The sequence below is a fragment of the Rattus norvegicus genome, chromosome 3 (genome assembly GCF_021556685.1).
Source record: "Rattus norvegicus strain SHRSP/BbbUtx chromosome 3, alternate assembly SHRSP_T2T, whole genome shotgun sequence".
NCBI lineage: Eukaryota > Metazoa > Chordata > Mammalia > Rodentia > Muridae > Rattus > Rattus norvegicus.
In genome coordinates, this window is record NC_141536.1 from 9,697,996 (window position 1) to 9,722,094 (window position 24,099).

Sequence of the window (24,099 nt, forward strand, 5' to 3'; positions counted from 1 at the left end):
CACGACGATCCGCCTTACTTAGCGCCGGCAAAGTGGCGCCGCCGGAGCGACCCTGGGCAAACCGCGCGCACCTTCCCGCGCCGCGCGTCCTCCGGGCAGTCCCCTTCGGAAGATGGCGGGCAGAGGAAAAGGGGAAAAGAAAAAAAAAAATCCCTTCCGTGAGGGAGGGCTGGCGCGGAGAGCGCGGGCTGTGCCAAGTCCAGGCTGGGCGCTCCGACCAAGGCGACGCCTCCCAGTTCGGCCCGAGGTGACCGGCAAGCCGCGGGCGCAGAGCGCAAGGCGGAGAGCAGCGGAGCCCGCGCAGTCGCCGCGACCCTGGGCAGGCGGCCGCCGCGCTTTGTTGCATCGCGGCCGCGCACAAAGGCGGCGGCCCGGGGCTCCGGGCTTCGAGACGCGCGGGTGGCCTGCACCATGCGCTCCGGGTCGCGCGTTCTCTCAGCCAGGTCCGCCGCCGCCGCCGCCCCGAGTGTACAAGGAAGCAAGAAAAAGGCGTACTTGGCCTAGGCGGCTCCAGCGCCGTCTCCTCCCGGCCCGCGCGGCCGGCTCCTCTTTGGCTCGCCGGCCCCGGCAGCATAATAGACGCGCCGGAGCTGTACAGGGCTCATGCGCTACGCCGCGGCGCCTGGCGGGAGTCGTAGTCCGCGCCCGGGTTCGCGCCAGGGCCGCCCAGGGGAGGCCCAGGCGCACGGACTACATGTCCCGGCCCCGCCGGCGCCACGCCGTGCCCCGCCCCGCGCGCCCCCGGCCGCCCGCCCCGCCGACCTGGCCGCCAGAGGGCCCGGCCAAGGGGCGCGTGGGGGCGGGGCTGGGAGGTTGCCCGCCAGGACTCGAGGCGACGCTGGAACCCTGGCCCGCCCTCGCGCCTTCACTCTTGGCGTTCTCAGCCACATGCAGGGAATAAGAACTGGTGGGCGGATTTCCAGAAGCGTAAGAAAGCGTGGGAAAGGCGGGAACGCAGTTAGCACCCTCGGGGTCACTACCCGGGCACCCCGAGGCCTTCCTCAAACCCTGAACGCGCACAACCAGGGCGGCGCGCACCGGCCCCCGAGCCCGTGTTTGTAAACAAACCGCGTGCCTTATTAGCCTGGTGAGGGCGCGCGCAAGGCGGTCCTTGCCAGGGAGGAGCGGCGATCAATCCCGCCCCGACGCCCTGGGGCGGGTTGAAGACCTGGGGACTCCTGGCCCGTGGTGCTGGAAAAACGCCAATTCTTCAGAGCTAGACACCAATAAGGGATGCTCCAGGCTGTGCCAGCCGACTTTCCCTCTCTGGAGCCTCAGTGTGTCCCCATGTGCCTATGGAAAGACAGGAACGAGATAAGTCTCGCCCGTTTTCTGTTTTGAAAGGGTTAGGTCCTGGTCACCGTTCAGATCTTGGTTTGGTGAAAATTACAACGGTGCCTACATTAGTCAATTTTTATCCAGCTGTAACTTAAGGTGGATGTTAGACCCCAACAAAAACATCACAAACAAAAGGAGTTTTTCTATCAGTCCCCGCTGAACCTGCCAATGCAGGATTCCAATTCCTAGTGTGATCTGAACCCATTCCAAGACCCTGGTGTCACTGAGGTTATTTCTGGTTGAGCAGGCACTTTGCTGCATGCAGGAAATGCACAGGTGGTTATGGTATTAAATAACACACACACACACACACACACACAGTGAATATGTTCTGTCCCTGGAGATGAAACAGACTCAGGAAGGTAAAGTGACTTATCCTAAGTCTCAGAGCTCATATACAAGAAGTCCCAACCTCAAAGTCCAGGGTCCTTGGGAAAAGATTTGAGGACAAGCTGGGACCTTCCCAGGCTTTCCTTGTTGCCTGTTTGGCCTACAACATGACATGGGTGCTTCTCACACCCTGGGGAAAGGCGGCCATTGCAAGAAAGCCCTGCTTTTTAGTTGCAGACTGGACCTAGGGTAGGAGAGCACGACCTGGAAGGCCCTAAGTTAGAGTCCGTAGACTCTTGACCCCAGGCTTCCCAGCCCAAAGCCATGACTGGGACCCTGCAGAACTGCAGTCACCTTGGAGGTTTCTAGTCTCAATCCTGCCATCTGGACCTCACCTTTCTGGACACACTGAGCACTCTCCCTTTCCCACAGCACAAGACCTTAAATGAACACCTCTTCTGGGCCTGTCTGGGTCTGTAAGAGCTGTGTGGGAATGGAAAAGAGCTCATCTGAGTTTCAGAGCCCTGAGCTAGCCATTCCCAGAGCCAGTGCTGTGCCCCTTCCTTGAGTCCCATGAGCATGGGGAGGGATTCTGGGTTCCCCACCTGGCTGTCCCCACCAAAGCAAAGTTGAACCTTAAGTGAGACCACCTAATCTCACTGGCATGCTTCCTCCTCTGTCTAGGGTATAAAAATAGCCCTGACCTCCCAGCTTATAAAGGGTCTGGGTGGGGCAAGGCAGGCCTGAGGTACATTGAGCTTTTGCCTGCCTTTCCTTCTCTGTTCCATCTCTCTACCTCCTTGTCTCATTCCTTGTGGCCTTGGTCTATCATCTTTTGTACCTCCAAGGACTTCAACAGCTCAGGACACCTAACAGGTACTCTTAACTGTTGAAAGTATTAATATTCATTCTGTAACTCTAGCCCCCACATGCACACCTTACCCATACCCACACCGTCATGCCATACTCCATAGGTCCCACAGGGCTTCAGGGCCACACTCTGCTTCTGCCCCATACTTTAGTCAGCTTGCCCTTGTATTACAGTATCTGGAGAGGGGCCAAGAGCTCCTAACAACTTGGTCATTCCTTGGCAGCTTGAGGTATGCCAGGCGTTATGTGAATCTTAGAGCTGTTTTGGTTTGTTATATACATATATATATATATATATATATATATATATATATATATATATATATATATATGTTAGTACACTGGTTCTCTTCAGATACTTCAGAAGAGAGCATCCCATTACAGATGGTTGTGAGCCACCATGTGGTGGCTGGGAATTGAACTCAGGACCTCTGGAAGAGCAGTCAGTGCTCTTAATCGCTGAGCCATCTCTATAGCCCCTTGGTTTGGTTTTTTATTTTTTTTTTTTTTTGGTTCTTTTTTTTCGGAGCTGGGGACCGAACCCAGGGCCTTGTGCTTCCTAGGCAAGTGCTCTACCACTGAGCTAAATCCCCAACCCCTGGTTTTTTATTTTTAACATTGATCTTTTTTTCTGGTCAGGCATGTTGACGCAGGCCTTTGATACTAACACTCGGAGGCAGAAGAACAGGTAGATCTGAGTCCAGCCTGGTCTACAAAGAGAGTTCCAAGACAGCCAGGGCTGCACAGAGAAACCCTGTCTCAAAAATAGAAAAGAAAAGAAATCCTTATTTTGTTTCTGTGTGTGGGTGTTTTGCCTGCTTGTGTACATGCATAGCATGTGTTTGTTTGGTGTACAGGGAACTCAGGAAAGAGCACCTGATCCCCTGGAACTGAGCTTAGATGGTGTGAGCCTCTTCAGAGCATCAAGCTTTCTTAACTGCTGAGCCTTCTCTCCAGGCCCCATTGGACCAGTTTTCTGAGGTGGTGATCACTGTGCCCATAAAAGAGTGGAAGCGAATTGGACAGTGAGGTGACGTTGGCAGCCTGAGCCATGGTAGGAGTGAGTGCCCACTTCATCTGCAAAATCCACTTGCAGTCTGACCTTGAGGAGATAAACTGTCACCAGGAGGAAACAAATGGTTCTTTCACAAAGGGGAGCCCCAAGGGAATGGAGCTGGGAACAGAGCTGTATCGATTTCCCCTTTCCTGTCCCCAAAATAGAAAGCCATTCATACAAACCCAATACCAAAGGCCCTTTAAAAACACAGCATCAAGCTCCAACAGCCCATGGTATGGGCCTGTCATCCTCCCACCTGGGAGGCTGAGGCAAGAGGATTGCCAGACTTGCCTGGGCTGCAGAGTTCAAGGCCAAACTGTATGACCTAGTGAGACTTTGTCTCAAAATTAAAGACAGCAGGGTAGTGTTGGCACTCAGGAAGCAGAGACAGGAGGATCTCTGAGCTGGAGGCCAGTCTGGTATACAGAGTGAGTTCCAGGACAGCCAGGGATACAGCCTACAAACAAACAAACAAGCAAACGGAAGCTAGAGAGGTGGCTCAGTGGTTAAGAGCACTGTAAGCTTTTCCAGAGGACCTGGGTCTATATCCCAGTACCCACATGACAGCTCGAAACTGTCTCCTGCCCTCTTCTGGCCTCTGTGGGTACCAGACATATGCAAGATGCACAGACGTGGGTTGGGGATTTAGCTCAGTGGTAGAGCGCTTGCCTAGAAAGCGCAAGGCCCTCGGTTTGGTCCTCAGCTCCAAAAAAAAAAAAAAAAAAAAGATGCACAGACATACGTGCAAGCAAAACACCCACACACATAAAATAAAAATAAGTAAAAATTAAAAGTGAAAAGGCGGGTTGGCAACCGGCCAACTTTGTGGTCGAACACTTGCCTTGTGTGTACAGGCTCTAGGGGCAATGCCAGCACACCACATATATTCACTGCCTATGGGAAAGAGAAGAACTCAGGGGCTCTTACTCTCCTAACCGCTCTCCCTTCTCTCCCCATCCCTCTCCCCTGTCTCTTTCCAAATGTTCCTGGCTGTCCTCTTCCCTCCACACTCTCTGCCTTTTGTCTCTACTCCCTCCTCAACTCCCCTTCTCATGCCCCAAATAAAACTCTTCTCCAAACTAAAAAGAAAAAAGAATCTGGGGAAGTTCTGAATAACAGTTTAGACAGCCAGGGTTGTTACACAGAGAAACCCTGGCTTGGGGGTATGGGGGAGAAGAGAGAGAAGAGAGAGAAAGAATGTGACAGACAGCCTGGGTTCGATCTCTAGTACTACACAAAAGATGGGAAAAAATAGATTTTCAATTAAAGATACATAAACCCACCCACTAACATATTAGCAGATCACAGCAGTGGTTCAATGGGATTCACCTGGGATGACAGGCATATTAAATGTAAGCAATGCCCACACTCCATAGTCAGGGAATGGAAGGAAGAAAATCAACACGATCAAGTTACAGCTGAACTATGAACCCCAAAATTCCTGTATAGCCCTCAATACATCAGTCAGGTGTAAGTAGATTTAAAGATGGGATCTTCAAAGATCTGAATTAGTCAGCCAAGCTTCGTGGCATATGCCTTTAATCCCAGCATTCAGGGGGTAAAGAGAAGTGGAAGTCTGTGGGCTCCAGGCCAGAGGGAAAACAGGCTGGCAGGCTGAAGAGATGGCTCAGTGCTGGAGTGCACACAGCTCTTGCAGAGAAGCAGAGTTCCAGTCACAATATTTATCAGGCAACACCCCATCAACTGCACGTAACTAGCTCCATGGGGAGCTGACACTTCTGGCCCCTATGTGTGTCGAAGCTCACATAAACACAAATAGGCACATATAAACACAATGAGAAAAGAAACAATTTTAAAAGCCATAAAAGAAATAGGAAAAGAGGAAACTGTCAGAACAAAGGGTTTACAAATTGTGCAGATGATAGAATTAGAGTGTCCGGCTCAGCACCTGAAGTCTTACACTAACGAGCTTGCTTTTTTTGCTATGTGACTCAGTAAGGACACGGTGTGCTGAAGGTGGTCTGTGAGAAAGCCAACCCCAGGCAGCACCCTTTGGGCTCCTCTCTAACTGCAACCATATCTACTGCCCCAAGTGTACTCCAGAATATAGGGGAAGAGCTAAACAATCTGAGGGCAAGATCATTAAGCCCTGCTACAGGGATTCCAGATCCCACATCTGACCGGTCATTCCCAGTGAGTACAGGGTGAGGAAGGAAGAGGAGAGGCAGAAACCAGTTCATCCTGTGAGGCCTCGAGCAAGGAGGCACAGGTATTTTGATGGAGGACTCAAGAGCTGCCCCTTTAGAGTAAACGGCTTTTACAAGAGCCATGAGAAGGATGAATAGGGGGAAGGAACATGGAGGAGACACTGCCCCCATCTCCACTCACCCTGCAAAGGAGCCAGAAGCTCAGGAGCTCTCTGAGAAAAGAGCAGCAACCCCTGATGTGAAAAAGAGGAGGTAAGACCTGGCAAGATTTTTTCTCGTGCTTTAGGCTGCAGGGACGGACCAAGAGCTGTCAGACTCTGAGGAACTTGTTTCAGCAAAAGATAGAGGTTTTACTGGGGTTTTTTTGTTTGGTTGGTTTGGTTTTTGCTTTGTGTTTTGATTTTTTAGACAGAGGTTTTTCAGTGTAGCCCCTAGCTGTCCTAGAACTCACTATGTAGACCTGGTCGGCCTCAAAACTCACTCCCAGCCTTAAAAAAAAATCTACTTCTTTCTTCATTTGTGTGTGTGTGTATGTCTGTGTGTGTGTGTGTGTGTGTGTGTGTGTGTCTGTGTGTGTGTGTGTGTGTTTTGTTTTGTCTTTTTGTTTTTGTTTTTTAAGACAAGATTTCTCTTTCAGTTCCAACTGTGTTACTTGAACTCAGAGATCCACCCACCTCTGACTCCAACCACCCAGCACAAAAAGAAATCTTAGGGCGAGGGTTTTGCTTTGCTTTGTGTAAGTGAATTTAACTCTCAGTCAATGTAGCTTGTTGCACCATCTGTTCTCAGCCAGGCTGTGTTCATGGACTTTGCACACACATTCTGAGGACCCGGGTTCAAAGGTGAAAGCACACGGGATGTGCTTTGGAATCTGGTATAGGCTTGATGTGGAAAAGGGATTCCAAGTTAGCAAGATGCCCTCTGTTGGACATGTGGGGATTTGGGGGTGGAACCTCTGGGTTCTAGTGAGATGTACACCTGGGTGAGTATGGGTTTTTTGTTTTGTTTTGTTTTATTGTTTTATGTGTATGAAGTTTTTTCTTTGTTTTCTGGACAGGGTTTCTCTGTGTATCTGGATGTTCTGGAATTCTCTCTATAGACCAGACTGGGATCAGACTCAGGGATCTGCCTGTCTCTGCCTCCCCAGCACTGGAATTAAAGGTATGTGCCACCATGCCCAGGACGGCTGGGTTTTGCTTGTATGTTTGTCTGTGCACCCCATGTGTGTCTGGTTCCGGCCAGAAGAGAGCATTGGATTCATTGTTAGCCAACATGTGGGTATTGGAAATTAAACCCAGGTCCTCTGGAAAAGCAGCCAGTACTCTTAACCACTGAACCATCTCTCCAGCCCTGCGTGTTGTGGGTTGGTTTTGTGTGTGTGTGTGTGTGTGTGTGTGTGTGTGTGTGTGTGTGTTGGTATTTGATTTGTTTTCTGTTGTTGTTGTGGGTTTTGTTTTTGTTTTTGAGACAGGATTTTAGCTGTACAGATGCTCACCATGACTTTGATCCCAGCACTTGGGAGGCAGAGGCAAGAGGATCTGATTTCAGGCCAGCCTTGGTCTGCACAGCAAGTTTCAGGGACAGCCAGGGCTACACAAAAAGACCCTGTCTCAAAAGCAAAAGCAACAGGCTGGAGAGATGGCTCGGTGGTTAGGAGCACTGACTGTGCTTCCAGAGGTCCTGAGTTCAATTCCCAGCAACCACGTGGTGGTTCACAACCATCCGTAATGAGATCCAATGTCCTCTTCTGGTGTGTCGGAGGATGGCTATAGTGTACTCATAAAAATAAATAAATAAATCTTAAAAAGAAGAAAAAGAAAGTCATACCACAAGGTAGCCCAAACCAATGTAAGCATGCTGAAATTAAAGTAAAACTTTGTTATTTTTTCTTTGGGGGCAGAGGATGGAACCCAGAGAGAGCCTTGAGCTTACTGGGCGAGCACTCTGCCACTGCACTAAATCTCCAAGCCCAAAGTGGGAAGACCTTAAAACACCTGGAAGACACAGAGTTGACTGAAGGGCGGGTGGCCCGGGCGGGTGAGTGAGCAGTGATCAGGAGCAGCATCTCCCACCTGGGCCTGCAGGTGCAGCATTCCCAGTGAACACACCTGGGTTAGGCTTCAGCCTCCAGTGACAGGCGGATCTTAAAGACCCAAGCATGTCTGTAGGTGTCAACCCAACTTTACCAGTGGCTCTGTCTGTATCCTAGAGGGATGACATCAGCCACAGAGGTGACAAGCCACCTGCTTCTCACGTGACAAATAGTAGCCTTGCACTTAACATCATGTGCTTCGGCCGTTTCATCCAGGCACTCTGTCCTCTTTGAGGGGTTCTGTTGTGAGGTGGTGTTCTGTCCCTGTGGACCTCATTCTGTCCCTGGGCTTTGCCGAGAGACAGATGGAACTAACTGTCCTGAGGTCTTCACTGGAGTAGAACAGTTGTCATGTATAATAAACCTCTTTCCCACAAAAGGCAGCCGTAACAACCCACAAGTCAGGCAAATGAGAAACTGCTAGAATTCTTTAATGGGGAACTCTATATTTGCATTTACCACTCCATTTCCAAAAAAATGCCATGGGAGAGGCTCGGGATTTGTCCTTCTACCCCAGCACATCCATTCTTTCACTAAAGAAGAAACAGTTGGAGCTGGAGCAATGGCTCCCTGGTTAAGAACACTGGCTGCGGGTTGGGGATTTAGCTCAGTGGTACAGCGCTTGCCTAGCGAGCGCAAGGCCCTGGGTTTGGTCCCCGGCTCCGAAAAGAAAAAAAAAAAAAAAAAGATCACTAAAAAAAAAAAAAAAAAAAAAAAAGAACACTGGCTGCTATTGTAGAGGATCCAAGTTTGTTTCTAGCACCCACATGGTGGCTCACAACTGTCTCTACCCCCAAGGCATCCGGACCCCTCTCCTGGCCTCTGTGGGCGCTGGGCATGCATGGTCGTGCATGTAACATATATGTAGATAAACACTTATACATACTAATATAAAAGCAATCTTTTAAAAAAAATCACAGGCTGTAGTGTGCACAAATCTAATCCCTGCACTCAGGAAGCAGAGGGAGTTCGAGGCCAACCTAGACTATATAGTGCGTTCCAGGACAGCCAGGGCTACATAGTAAGACCTGTCTTGAAAAAAATAGAAAGTTAGAAAAGAAAGAACGGTTGTAGAGGGCTCTGTACTTTGCTGTGTCCTTTTCTTTAAAAAAAAAATCACTTTTTCTGAAATAAAATAAGTATTTGTATAGTGCCCAAACTACAAATAAAAAATTTCAACATCATGCCAGGGAATGATGGCATACACCTTTAATCCCACTACTCAGGAGGCAGAAGCAGGGGGGATCTCCTAATTCAAGGTCATCCCGGTCTACCTAATGTGAGTTCTAGGATAGCCAGGGCTACACAGGGAAATCCTGTCCAGAAGAAACAAATTAAAAAATAAAAAATAATTCAACAGCACGATGTACATTTCCGCAAGGATCTTATGGGACACGTGGAGGTCAGAGAACCGTCTGTGGGACGTGTTCCTCTCCCTCCACTACGTGGGGTTCCGGGATGAAACATGAACCAGCTGGGCATCCATGGTCAGGATCAGAGAGAGATGAGTTGGGCCTCTGTGCTCCTGCTCTTGTTTTTACTCAGTCTGAGGGCTGGTCCCACCCACAGTCTGTGTGGATCTGCCCACCTCAGCTAAACCAGTGTAGAGACTCACCTAAAGGTGTCCCTTGGAGGTTCTAGGTGTCAAGTTGACATCTAGATTTGTGTTTCGGGAAATGATGGGATACTGGGAGGCAGCTGGGATCTCTGGTAGTAAAGCCTAGTTGAAGAAATATGTCGCCTGGGGGTGGGAGAGCATACTGTTCTCCCAGGCTCTTCCTGTCTCTCAGTCTGCCACACTGTCCCACCATGTTGCATCAATCTCATTTTAGGCTCAGTGTGACAGGACTAGGTAAGCCGCCACAGCTAACCCATTAGCCAAACAAGCCCCTCCTTCATGTTTCTCATGTTCATTGTCATGGGTGAAAGCTTGACTAACACACCAGCCTGTGGTCTGCCTGCACCCCACCTTCCAAAGCTCACCCATCGCAGACACCGAATCCACAGGTGTGGGCTTGTGACATCTGTCACCTAGGCTCAAGTGCTGCTACAGGCTCTGTGGCCAGCCCTGTGTCTGCCTGTCATCCCCAAGTCCTAGACCCAGGTGTGGCCAGATGTCAGACTCAGTGGACCAGGCTGGAGGGGAAATGGCAGGAGTGAAGCCAGCCTTGGGCTAGGATGCATGGGTGTGGCTTTTAGGGGGTGATCACTGACAGCCTCATCGATCTATGCAGTCTAACCCTGAGGTTCAGCCACACCTCTGCTAGTGTGGAAACCATTGTTGCTCAAGTTCCTTTAAACCCCAGAGTCTGCATTTTCCGAGGTGAAGAAATGATACCAAGTTGAAGAAGACTCTGTGTGTGTGTGTGTGTGTGTGTGTGTGTGTGTGTGTGTGTGCGCGCGCGCACATGTGACAGACAAGACTGACAGGCATTTGAGATGCTGCCTTCCTGAGTTCCTTGGCTAGACTAGAGTGCAGGTGTGGAGGTACAGGGACCCAGCATCTCAACTGGCCGTCCCTCCTCCCCGGCCTCCCTCCTCCCCGGCCTCCCTCCATTCTCCTCCCACCTGTTCCTCTGCTTTAGTTCTCATCTCAACACCACGGGGAACTTCACGTCTCCTGAACAGTTGGGAGCTGGACTGTGCCCTCCCTCCCTCCCTTCCTTTTGTTCCTTCTTTCTTTTGTTCTTTCCTTCCTCCCCCACCCCCACCGCACTGTTGGAGATGAGGTCAATCTGCAGCCCTGGCTATCCAGGAACTCACAGAGCTCCCCCTGCCTCTGCCTCCCAAGCACTAGGATGGAAGCCTTGCACTGCCCTGCACACCCCAAGTTCCTTTCTTCTCTTTTTCTTGTTTGATGGCTAGTTAGTACTTTGATGGCTAGTTAGTACTTTGATGGCTAGTTAGTACTTTCGGGTACTATATTAGATAGAAGTGCTTTGTTTCTGTTTACTCTTGGTACAGCATCTCACTGTTCCTGATTTTTGGGGAAAACATAACCAAGCCTGTGTTTCCTCCACATTAGTTGTTCTCCACTGTTGTGCTGGGGATTTGCTTACACTCCTGATTGCTGGGACTGTTTATCAAGAAATGATATTGGGCAGAGTTGGGAGTGTTGGAGAGATGGCTCAGCAGGTAAAAGCACACTCTGCTCTTCCAGAGGACGCAAGTTCAGTTTCCAGTGGCTCACAACTACCAGGAACTTCAGTTCCAGGGGGAACTGACTGATGCGTCTCCTAGCCTCTGTGGGTATCACACTCACATGTACAAGCTGGTACACATGCACACTGCACACACACACACACGCACACACGCGCACACACACACACACACACGCACACACATACACACTGCACACGCACATGCACACTCAAGATGTTGGTCTTTGGGGCTGGGGATTTAGCTCAGTGGTAGAGCGCTTGCCTAGGAAGCGCAAGGCCCTGGGTTCGGTCCCCAGCTGGGGGGGGGGGGGATGTTGGTCTTTGTCAGATGCCTTTATGCATATCCTGGATATACAACTTAATCTTGCGTTCTGTTCAAGATGGAAGGTGGATTGATTTGTATTTTTTATGCCAACCTTAACCTCAAGGACGTACTTCCCTGTGTTTCTGGAATTTGCTTTCAAATTCTATCATTTAACTATATATAGGATTAAAAGCAAAGATGCACGCGGACCACCAGGAAGAACGGAAGGGCGTGCTCAGAGATAAACCACATACTGTCACGTCATTTCCAATAAGGCCCCTTGAAGATGATGCTGGGAAATTCTGAATGTGGTGAATAGAATCTGTGTCTCATTTCATACCACACACAATACAAATACATAATCGATCAAAGACAAAAATCTAAAACCTGACACTAAAACCTCTGAAAACCGGAGAGAGCTACATGACTTTGGCCTTAGCAGTGATGTTTGATGTTACCTGAACCGAAAGCTCCTGTTCAGAATCAAAATATACAAGAAGGCTACATGGACCCTAGAGCTTCAGCTGAGCCAAGGCAGCCCCAGCCGACGAGCCAGCTGACTGGGAGAAGGCATGTGCAATCACTAAGGGATTAACATCCCAGTGTAAGAGAGACTTCCACAACTCACTTGCAAAGAAAGAAGCAAAGAAGCAAAAAAGGAAGATTTTTAAAAGAAAATGAAAGAAAAAGAAATTAAAGAACCCCCCCACGAAGATTAAATAATGAGCAAAGAATCCGAGCAGACGTTTTTCAGAGACACGAGAATGAAGAACAGCAGAGCGAGAGAGATGCTCCGTGGCTAAGAGCACTTGTTGCTCTTTCCAAGGACCCCAAGGACCGTACTGGGTGGTTGAAGCCACTTGTAACCCCACCCCCAGAGGAGCCCACTTCTCACATGCACCTTCTTTTTTTAAACAGGCACTAGTGGGTTGGGCAAGCGGTGTTGGCCCATATCTTTAGTCCCAGCGAGGCCAGCTTGGTCTACACAGTGAGTTCAGGACAGCCACGGGTACACAGAGAAACCCTGTCTCAACAAATCAACAAACCAACAAATGAATAAATCCTGGGCTGCAGGTTGGGTGTGGGGTGTGCACCTGTCACCCCAGCACTCGGGCTGGGGACAGAGGCTCAGGAGTTCAGGAGAGAGAGGATGCCTGCACTTTCAGGTTCCCTCTCTTTACTCCTTTTATCTGAGTTCCCAGACAGGCCATGGTGCTGCTCTCAGACACACCCAGGAGCGTGCAGCGTGTGCATGCATGTGCGTGCATTCGTGTTGTACATGTGTGTGCTCGTGCATGCATGCGTGTGTGGTATGTGTGTATCCATCCTCCTGCGTGTCTTCCACTATCACTCTTCTTCCTTTCTTTCCCTTTAGACAGGGCCTCACAGCACAGCCCTGACTGGCCTAGAACTCACTACTAGACCAGGTTGCTCCAGAACTCACAGAGATCCACCTGCCTCTGTTACCACCACTCCCCACTCTAATTTCTTTTTCCTTTTCTTTTTGGTTTTTGGAGACAAGGATTCTCTGTAGACCAGGCTGGCCTCGAAATTCATAGAGATCCACCTGCCTCTGCCTTCTGAGTGCTGGGATTAAAGACACTCACCTCCCCACCCCCACCCCCACCAAAAAAATCCATTGCACTTTGAATAAAGTTCTTGCATTCCCCCTCCCCCCCAAAAAATTCATTGCACTTTAAAGACACTCGCCAGCACTGCCCAGCTAATTTTCAGAGCAGAGTATCTCACTGCACCACAAACTGGTTATTCCACAGTCTGGCTAGCCAACTTGCCCCACAGACTGTCCTCTGAGCCAAGATTATCGGCTCAGCATTTATATGGGGGCTTCAGATATGAACTCTGGTCTTTACTCTGGCACAAGTGTTTTATCCACTGGGCCATCTTGTCGCTCCTCTTAGACTCTTCTCAACCTAATCACATTGGCACTCAAGATTAATCCACTCCACTCACTAGTCATGAGCATGTGTGGGGTGTGTACGCGCACACACACCTATGCCATATTTCCCCCGAGACCAGGCCTTGTGTGGCCCTAGACTGGTCTTGAACTGGATATGCAACTGAAGCTGGTTTAAACTCCAGGTCTTCCTGTCTCCACCTCCCCAGCCTTCTTTGTTTTTGGTTTTTTTTTAAATTATTGGAGTTTTATTATTATTATCCCCCCCCCCCCCCAGAGCTGAGGACCGAACCCAGGGCCTTGCGCTCGCTAGGCAAGTGCTCTACCACTGAGCTAAATCCCCAACCCCTAGCCTTCTTTGTTTTAAAAGTTTTAAGCCAGGTTTGGGGATTTAGATCAGTGGTAGAGCACTTGCCTAACAAGCACAAGGCCCTGGGTTCGGTCCTCAGCTTCAAAAAAAAAAAAAAAAAGTTTTAAGCTACATTTATTTCTTGTGCCACATCACACTTGAGGCCAGAGGACAACCTGTGGGAATCCATTCTCGCCTTACACTATAAGCATGGGTCCCAGGGATTGAATTCGGGTGGTTGGGCCTTACCACCGAAGCTATCTCTCTGGTACATCTGGTTTGTGAGACAGGTCTCGACCTGCAGCCCAGGCCGACCTTAAGCTTTTGGTAACCTTCCTGCTTCAGCACTCTTCAGTTTTTAGATTACAGACACACTCGGCAGGCTGAGCAATGTTTATATTTACATTTTATCATGTGCGCGCGTGTGTGTGTGCGCACCATGGGAAGGTCAAAGGACAACTTGCAACAATTACTTTTCTCCTTCCATAATAGAATGTGGATCTTAGGACTGCTCTTCCAGAGGGCCTGAGTTCAATTCCCAGCAACCACATGGTGGCTCATAGCCATCTGTAATGGGATCTGATGCCCTCTTCTGGTGTGTCTGAAGACAGCTACAGTGTACTCATATATAATAAATAAATTAATTTAAAAAAAGAAAGGACTCAAATGCTGGTCATTAGGCTTGTTAGCAAGCACGTTTACCTGCTGAACTGTTCTTCTGGTTCACCGTACCTATTTAAAATGTTGGGGCTGGGGATTTAGCTCAGTGGTTAGAGTGCTTACCTAGGAAGCGCAAGGCCCTGGGTTCGGTCCCCAGCTCCGAAAAAAAGAACCAAAAATAAAAAATAAATAAAATAAATAAAATGTTATATGTATGAGTGTTTTGCATGTATGTGTCTTCAAAGTGTCTGGGGGGGGGGGTCTGGTGTCTGGTGTCTGCTCCCCAGAACTTGGAGTTACAGATGATCATGAGCCACTGTGTGAGTGCTGGGAGTTGAACTCCAGTCCTCTGCAACAGTGCTCTGAAGCACTGTGCCATTTCTTCAGTGTCCATACATTAGTTTTTTGAGAAAGGATTTTTCTATATAGGCCTGGCTATCCTGGAACTTTATAGACAAGGCTGGTCTTGAACTCAAAGATCTCCTGCCTCTGCCTCCTAAATTCTGGGATTAAAGGTGTGCAAACCTACCACCCCCACCCCAGAGTAATTTTGCAGTTTCACTATCTGGGGAGGCACCAGATTCACTTGAGCTCAAGGCTTGTCCAGGGGACAAGGCCTGGACAATATTATAGGTCTTGCACAAACAAACAAGCAAACAAACAAACAGAAAGGAAAGCTGCAAGGACTGGTGATGTAGCTCATGCTTTGTCGAGCATGTGTGAGACCTTGGGTGCCACCCCCAGCACAGCAAAATGCTGTTTTGTTTTTAACTGTATTTACACTAAAAAAAAATAAGCAAAGGAAATATGCAGCTGGCAATAAGCAGACCATCAGCTAGAAGAGAAACAAAACCGAAGCCACGGTGAGGCACCCCCAAAGAACGAGTGGTACAGCTCAGGCACGTACTTGGAAACCTGTGTTAGCACCATGATTCACCAAAGAGCAGCAACGGCTGGCCACACACAGACCTCTAATGAATCAGAACTCTAATACAGGGACGCTTAAAAACGGAAAAAGTGGGGGTGGTGGGTGGGTAGAGAGATGGCTCAGCGGTTAAAAGCATTGGCTGCTCTTCCAGAGGTCCTGAGTTCAAATCCCAGCAACCACATGGTGGCTCACAGCCATCTGTAATGGGATCCAATGCCCTCCTCTGGTGTGTCTGAAGACAGCTACAGGGTACTCATGCACATAACTTTTTTTTTTAAAGGGGGGTGGGGAAAGAGGATCAGAATTGCAGTACAGTTCTGATACTGGGATTAACTAAAAGACATTAAACTACACAAAATAAGCCAAACACAAAGGATCATCCTGTGAGCGCCATTTACATGAAGTACCTGGTCTTGGCCAATTCACAAAGACAGAAGGCAGGTTTTCCCTTAGGGCCATGCTTAGAGGAGGCGAGAAGAGGAATCCCTGCTTCCTAGGTCAGACCTTCCATTTGGAAACCTGAAGATGAGCTGGGCTGATGTTAAGGACTTAAAGGTGGCTAAAATGGAGGCGGGGGTATAACTTAGTTGGTAAAGAGTTTGCTATGCACAAAGTCCTGGGCTCCATCCCAGCACCTTATAATATAAACTGTGTGGAAACCACAAATTCAGGGGCATTCTCAGCTACAGGAGTTTCAGGCTAGTTGGAATGGGTAAGTGCTTGTCTTTTTAAAATGCCTTTAATTCCACTTGATAGACAGAGGCAATCTGATCTGAGTTTGAGGTCAGCCTGGTCTATATATCAAGTTCCAGGTAGCCAGAACTACACAGAGAAACCCTGTCATGAAAAACAAGACAAAACAAAAAAGTCTAAAATGGTGATAAATGTTGTGTGAAGTTCATAATAAGAAAATGTTGGGCTGGGTATGATGACAAGCCTTCGGTCCCAACTTTGTTTCCAACATTTGAGAGGCAGAGGCAGGTAGAGCTCTGAATTTGATGCTAGACTGGTCTATGTAGCAAGTTCTAGAAACGTTCAAAACAACGAAACAAAACAAAAAAGTTGGGGTTAGGGAGATGGCTCAGTAATTAGATCTCTTGTCATACAGGTAAGAGAAATGACAGTTCAGATCCCCAAAACCCATGTAAAATCCAAGTGGGAATTCCAGCCATTGAAAAGTGGAGACAGAAGATCCTGAGAACAAGCTGAGGACTAGCCATATCAGTGAGCTCTGGGTTTGATTGAGAGACCCTGCCTCTTGAATAAGGTAGGAAGTGTGGTTCAGAAAGACTAGAAAGACTACTGACATTAACCTCTGGGCCTCCACATGTGTGCCCCCTGCACCCCCCCCCTTTTCCCAAATACATGCACACACATCAAATACAATGACATGAGAAGTTAAAGAAATGAAGGTAGGGGGACACAAGTCATGGCAAATCCCATTGCCCATAAACCTGCCCCTCCAAAGTGCTGGAAAATGCCCATGTGTGGCTGGTTTCAGGAAGTGACATACCTTCTCTGGAAAACAGCTTTGCAAATCCTTAAACAGTTAAACCCTGGAGAGATGGCTCAGTGGTTAAGAGCACCGACTGCTCTTCCAGAGGTCCTGAGTTCAAATCCCAGCAGGTTCACAACCATTTGTAATGAGATCTGATGCCCTCCTCTGGTATGTCTGAAGACAGCTACAGTGTACTTATATATAACAATAAATAAAATTTAAAAAAAAAAAAAAAGACTCAGCAACCCTCAGCCACGTGGTCAGACTCCAGAACAATCACGTTTAAATCTGCATAAATGCCCTGCAAGCAAGGCATGAGCTGTTGGAACTGAAAACTAGGCAGGGGCACACACAAACGGTCATAGTCAAACCCGCAAGTCCCTCATTGAGAAATTAAAATTAAACAAGCGTGTTACAGCCACCAGGCAGAATCCTCCCCAGCAAGAAACAAGCTTGGAGCGCATAACTGCCTGGGTGAAGGGCTTGACCAGGCAGAGCAACAGTACCCAACTCTGTGTTTATGTGTCACAGGTTGGGCTGGAGAAGCCATGTTGTCAGTGACTTCCAGGGTTGAGAGGAGGGGCAGGTGAGGGTGGCCCCACCCTTTCCACCTTGTCACTTCCCCTCCTTGGGACTTCACAGTCCACTTGTTAGTGGCACACATCTGCTGGTATCTAAGACTCAGAAATGTATGGCTTCAATTTGTCTCCGGGTTTCTGTTGCTGGACAGAGACACCATGGCCACAGCAACTCTTGTAAAGGACAGCATTTAGTTGGGTTACAGTTTTTTAGTTGGGAAACTTGGTGCTGAAGGAGTTGAGAGCTCTACATCTAGATTGGCAGGCAACAGGAAGAGAAAGTCACACTAGGCGTGGCTTGCAAATATGAAACCTCAAAGCCCACCCACAGTGACTCATGTTTCCAACAAAGCCCCACTTCCTCCATTAATGGCAAACCTCCTAACAGTGCCATTCCCTATGAGTTCTATAGGGGCCATTTTTTTTAAAAGACTCATAGCCCCCGTAGGCTTGTAGTCACATCATAATCCAGAGATGCATTTAGGCCAATTTCAAAAGTCCTCATAGTCTGTAGCAGTCTCAAACTCCTTTAAAATCGAAAGCCCAAAGTCTCTTCTGAGAGTCATGACGACCCTTAACTGTAAGCCCCTATAAAATTAAGACAAAAGAGCAGATCACACACTTCCAACACACAATGGCACAGGCTATACATTACCATTCCAACATGTAGGGAAGGGAGCACAGTGAGGAAGAGCCGGTCCAAAGCAGGACGAAAACCAGCAAACTCCAAACTCTGCAGCCCCATGCCTGACGTCAAAGCGCTCTTCAGATCTCCAGCTTTCAGCTTTGTTGACTGCCACACACTTCTTCCTCTCGGGCTGGTTCCACTCCCTGTTAGCAGCTTTCCTCAGCAGGCATCCCATGACTCCGGCATCTCCAACATCTTGGGGTCTCCAAGGCAATCCAGGCTTCACCTTCACGGGGACACTCCTGCCACACCCCTTTAGTGGCTCCCTTAGTTGTGGAGAGAGATTTCATTACCCCTTTCTTCTACCCTTGCTGATAAAGCCACAACCAAGTGGCCGGTGCTGCCAAGGTCTGCTGCTTGCTGGGGCTGGAACATGGTCCCCTCGTTCAATCGCAGCTTTTTAACTGTCTGTTTCCAACGGTCTCGTTCACTGCCTGAAGCTTGGCAGTCCTGGAATTCCCTCGGTAGACCAGGCTGGTCTCAAACCCAGAGATCTGCCTGTCTCTGCCTGTGCCTCCGGAGTGCTGGGATTAAAGGTGTGTGGAGCACACTCAGCTCAAGTTTAGTTCCTTCTCACAAATTGGAAGCTTAGCTGGGTGGGGTCTTTCCAGGGAGTCACCACTCCCTTCCATCGGTTTAAAATCATCTATTTGAACTCAGGATTTAGCTTCAATTTGCATCCTGGTGCCCCTTTTCTCTTCAGTCTGTACATTTTGTAATTTCCTTGCTCAGCTTGCTCCTTTTCATCATAGATTTGCATAAGAGTAAATGCTAGGGCTGGAGAGATGGCTCAGTGTTTAAGAGCACTGACTGGGGCTGGAGAGATGGCTCAGTGGTTAAGAGCATTGACTGCTCTTCCAGAGGTCCTGAGTTCAAATCCCAGCAACCACATGGTGGCTCACAACCATCTGTACTGAGGTCTGATGCCCTCTTCTGGTGCATCTGAAGACAGCAACAGTGTATTCATATACAGTAAATAAATAAATCTTTAAAAAAAATGAATATCGGGGTTGGGGATTTAGCTCAGTGGTAGAGCGCTTGCCTAGCAAGCACAAGGCCCTGGGTTTGGCCTCCAGCTCCAAAAAAAAAAAAAAAAAAGAGCACTGACTGCTCTTCCAGAGGTCCTGAGTTCAAGTCCCAGCAACCACATCGTAGCTCACAACCATCTGTAATGGGATCTGATGCCTTCTTCTAGTGTGTATTTAGACAGTGACAGTGTACTTATATACAATAAATAAAAAAAATCTTTAAAAATAAAGAGTAAATACTAATAACAGGACAGTTGATAACAAGGCTGTTTTGAGATTTTACTCTGCCAGGAGGTGGTAGCACACAGTTTGAGTCCCAACACTTAGGAAGCAGAGGCAGGCAGATCTCTGTGAGTCCGAAGCCAGCCTGGTTTACTCAGAGAAACCCTGTCTCAAAAAAACAAAGATGGGTTGGGGATTTAGCTCAGTGGTAGAGCACTTGCCTAGCAAGCACAAGGCCCTGGGTTCGGTCCCCAGCTCCGAAAAAAAAGAAAAAAAAAAAAAAAAAAGAGGCTAGGTTAAACAAAAGCATATAAAAAAAACCAAGATTTCCTCTGCCAACCTAATTAATCCAAAACTTTTCAATTTAGCCTCAGGCAGATTTTTTTTTTTTTGACACAGGCAGAAAGCAGCTAAATTCTTCACCAAAACATCACAAGAACAGTCTCTAGGCAACATACTAATATTACTCTTCTCTGAAACTTTTCAAGCGAGGTCCTCAAAGTTTAAGTTACCCTCAGCACTACTGTCTTCCACATTCCTAATAGTATGGCCCATTAAGCCCCACTCAAAGAGTTCAATTGTCCTTTTTCTGTTCCCGGCGTTGCGGTCGACCCACCGGAACCGATCTCCACTGCCCAAGCTGTGCTGCTGCTGCCTCGGATAGAAGCGCAGATACGTCCCGGCATTGATCGAAGGAAGGCCCAGGGTACGTAGTCGAGAAGACCTAGGTTCCAGGCCTGTGTTTGTTGAGCTGCGTAGATCCGCCCCAGTCGCCCTTTCATGTGCCCTTTTAAGGTTGTCGCAGTACTTTAAGAGGCTAACACAGAAGGGTAAAGGAAGTCTCCATAAAACCCAGAGAGGAAAAATGCACCTCCTCTTTGGATCCTGTCTGGAGTCACAGATGAACCAGAAAAAAAAAAAAAAAAAAAAAAAAAAAAAAAAGAGTTCAATTGTCTTTCTAACCCGAAGTCCACATTCCACTAATATAAACATGGTCAGGGCTATCACAGAAATAACCAATCCCTTTTGTCTTAGGGTTTCTATTGCTTGAAGAGATACGGACCATGGCCACTCTTATAACCATTTAATTGGGACTGGCTTACAATTTCAAAGGTTTAGTCCATTATCATGGTGGGGAAGCACGGCAGCCCACAGGCAGACACGGTACAGGAAAAGAACTGAGAGTTCTACATCCAGATGAGCAGGCAGCAGGAAGAAAAAGACACACTAGGCCCAGGCCTGGCTTGAGTGTTGAGACCTCAAACCCCACCCACAGTGACGCACTTCCTCCAACAAAGCCATATCTACTCTAACAAGAGTATACTCCTGAGAGTGCCACTTCCTAATATCCCATGGGAGACATTTTCTTTCAAACCACCACAAAATTCAACCTCAATTTACTTTTTGTTTTTAAAGATTTTATTTATTTTATGTATGTGAGTACACTGTTGCTATCTTCAGACACACCAGAAGAGGGCATCAGAACCCACTACAGGTGGTTGTGAGCCACCATGTGGTTGCTGGGAATTGAACTCAGGACCTCTGGAAGAGCAGCCAGTGCTCTTAACTGCTGAACCATCTCTCTAGTCCTCAATTTACTTTCTATAATTTAATTTTCAGGTCCCTATATGTGTTAGGTTAAGTGCCTTGAACAACCATGCTATGCAGCTAATGCTGCTGTTTATAATTTCTTATAAATATTTATAAGAAAATAATCATTGGTTTGGTTTCGTGTGTGTGTGTGTGTGTGTGTGTGTGTGTGTGTGTGTGTGTGTGAAAAAGTAAACCTTTTTAATGTTTCCTGGTGTGCAGGCATATCAGTGTTTTTATAGTTGTTTTTGAGACAGTTGTCCTGGTTTACATGGTGCTGGGGATGGAGTGCAAGCTAGGCAAGTACTTCCAACTAAGTCATGTCCCCAATTCATGGTGTCCTGTAGCAGTTCCCTTCCTACAGGAAACCTCAAGCTGGAGGGTAAACTCAAAATACCTTCAGGAAGTCCCTGAAATGGACAAGATTCACTAGGCTGCTCTCTTTAGAATAAGCAATAAAGACTGACTTTCAGACAGGCCAAGCTGCAAAGAAGACCCTGACACCAGACCAGCTTTCTAGAAGATGCAGAAACCCGCTTCTGGAAAGAAGTTTAGACCAACAAGTCTTCACACTGCTGAGATGCCTGGAGGCTGTGTGCTCCAGGGTGATATTGTGAGCTGTCAACCATGGGATCTTGGTGATGCAGCTGTTTTTCAGTCTTTTCTGCTCCTGTAAAGAACCCCTAAGTCACCCTAATAAAACTCACTGGTTCATTCATTTATTCATTAGACTTTGTGGTATCCATATTTTGATCTGTCCTAAGTTCTCTATCTGGGGTCAATAGACATGTGTGTGGTGTCTCCCTAGAAAAAGTCTTGTCATACAACACATGGTAACATAGTGTCTATTAGTTTAACAATGAAACTGTCCCTACATTCTGTTTCTTAACAGTTAAACACAGGTCCAGAAACTCGGGTACAAACCAATACCTTGCTACCTAAGGTACGACATCTCCATTGCCCCAGCTTTGAGTTGGCCTGGTCCTACACTTAGGAGTTGTGTGTGTGTTGAGGGTTGGTCTTTTGCTATACATTGTCATGCTAAATACTGGCTCCCAAGGACCAGAAAATCTGCTTGTAGACCCCAGTGACCTTACCCGCTAAGTTATTTCTGATTGGTGAATAAAAATGCCTACAGCCTGTATCTGGGCAGAACTGAAATAGGCAGGGCTTGGATTGGAGTCAGACGAGAGCCATGAGGGAGGGAGTAGAAGGTGGAGAGAGGAGGAAGCCGCCATGGGGTAGATGAGTCATGAAAACATGGCTGTGAGGGCTGGCCAGTTGGAGTTACGAGCGGCCCAGATGAAACATGACAAAGTATAGCTTGGGGTTATGGATGGGGAAATGGGTTAGAGTAGCGTAGAGGGTGGATATCTCTATTCAGCTCTAGTGCTGATTAGTCTTATTATATATATAAAGGTGGTGTGTCTCTTATTCAGGGGCTGAACGGTCACAGGCTGGGTAGAAGCCCCGGGTTGAGATTAACTTTCTACAACAGTTGTGTTCCTCTGGCTGCTGGTAGGGTGGCTGTCCCACTTCTGGTGCTGCCCCCAAAGCCAGACTGGCCTCAGCTACCAGTGAGACACAGGCTAAGCCACTCACATTCCCACATTTGTCGGGTGTGTGGTAACCTCAGAGGATGACAAGTAGGGGTCAACAAAGGTATAGAGAGCTTGTTTGCAGCACTCGGTCCCAGAGTCCAGCACTGGTCTGTGCCTCTGGCCCTGTGCATTTCCGGTGTCAGTGTTTCTATTTTAGGCTGGCCTGCTCCTCCCTGGGGATTCTCTGGGAGCCTGTGGGAAACCCAGGAAGGCGAGCACTGTATCACAGCCTGGTCTATATTCCTGGCTTCAGTCCTTTAGTTCCTCCTGTGTATGTAAGGGGTTTGAGGGACGCAGTAGATGCCAGCACACCCCAAATAGCTCATCTCTCCCCTCGAATATGCCTGTTATTGGCAGGGCAAACCTATTGCCTCCTAATCCCGAAAAGAGTGGAACCCTGCAGTTTCCAAGAGTGTTCAAGAGGCAGCAGGAAGAGAGGAAGTGGGGCTGGAGAAGCTCCAGTGCGACAGGCAGCCTGAGACACTGATGTGAGGACAGTAGTAGGGGAACAACATCTGACCCCTGCCCTACCAGAGCTGCTGTGCTTCCACAAGATAGAGTAGGGCTAAGGAGCCCGGAAGTGCGAGTCATTGTTTGCTTACTGACGCTGTCTCGGAGCCCCATTTTTATCATCCGCACATGGCAAAGGTTGGATGAGATTAAAGTTCTCCTATGAGTGAAAGTTAGGTGTTCAGTAAAACAAATAGCTAACGGTAGGTGTGCAGAAAGGCACATGGGCAGATGAACACACCCTGACATGATTGGCAGAACGGGTAAGCGGAGGCAGGACAGTGGCTGTCAAATTCATAGTTCACAACAGATGGTCTTGTGTGCTGGGGAGAAACAGCTCAATGAGTGAAGTACCTGATCTGCGGGCTTGAGCTGGTATGCCCACTGTCCATATAAAAGCCAGGCACTGTGACGTCCATGTGCAACCCCGGCCCTGGGCGGGAGGAGACAGATGTCCCAGGAGCTGGCTGACTACCAGTCTAACCAATTCTGCGAGCATGAGGTTCAGGAACAGACCCTGCCACCACCATCCCACACCTCTAAATAAGGTGGAGGCAGGCGTGGTGGTCCATGCCTTTAATCCTAGCGCTAGGAAGGCAGAGAAGCAGAAAGATCTCTGTTAATTCAAGGCCAGCCTAGTCTATGTAGTTCTAGGCTAGTTAGGGTTATGCGTGAGATCCTGTCTCAAACAAAACACAACAATAGTAATAAAGATAATAGTAAAAATAGCCTGGTGATGGCGGCGGCGACGGCGGCGGCGGCGGCGGCGGCACAGTTTTGGGAAGCAGGAGGATCTCTGAGTTGGAGGCCAACCTGGTCTACAGAGCAAGTTCCAGAACAGCAAAAGTTGCACAGAGAAACCCTGTCTCGAGAAAGAAAAAAAAAAGAAGAAAAAAGATAACCAAATATGCCCTAGGAGTCGGGGCCTCTGAGCTCCTCAGGGCTGTCACATCTGCCTTTCTTTGTCAGGCTCTTTCTTGTCTAGGGAGCTCAACCTGAACCCAGGTGGGAGGAGCCAACGAGAGAGACAGAGCTAGGTGCGGCCTGACTTTGGAAGCAGGGCCACATTCCTGAGATTCCTCCTCCCGGACTCAGCCCGCCTGGTCTGGGGCCAGATGGTCTTGAGACACATCCGGTGCTGCGGCTGAGCTCCCAGCACCACCTGGAGGCAAAGCAGAGTCCTTTCCCAGGAACTTTGCCCTGCAGTTTGCT

The 24,099-nt window shown here is 48.4% G+C and overlaps 1 protein-coding gene and 1 non-coding gene across 4 annotated transcripts in view; one reads left to right on the top strand and one right to left on the bottom strand.

Moving 5' to 3' along the window:
* Brd3 (bromodomain containing 3) overlaps positions 1–24,099 on the bottom strand; it is a 56,627-nt gene that overhangs the window by 29,312 nt on the left and 3,216 nt on the right. For 2 of the 3 annotated variants that reach the window (NM_001434273.1, NM_001434271.1), the window contains 1 exon segment: positions 496–577. The gene's annotated coding sequence lies outside the window, so the exon portion shown is untranslated. 3 annotated transcript variants of the gene reach the window in all.
* On the top strand, positions 19,969–20,089 carry LOC120102083 (small nucleolar RNA SNORA26). Its single transcript, XR_015685129.1, has one exon. It is a non-coding gene; the product is annotated as a small nucleolar RNA SNORA26 (small nucleolar RNA).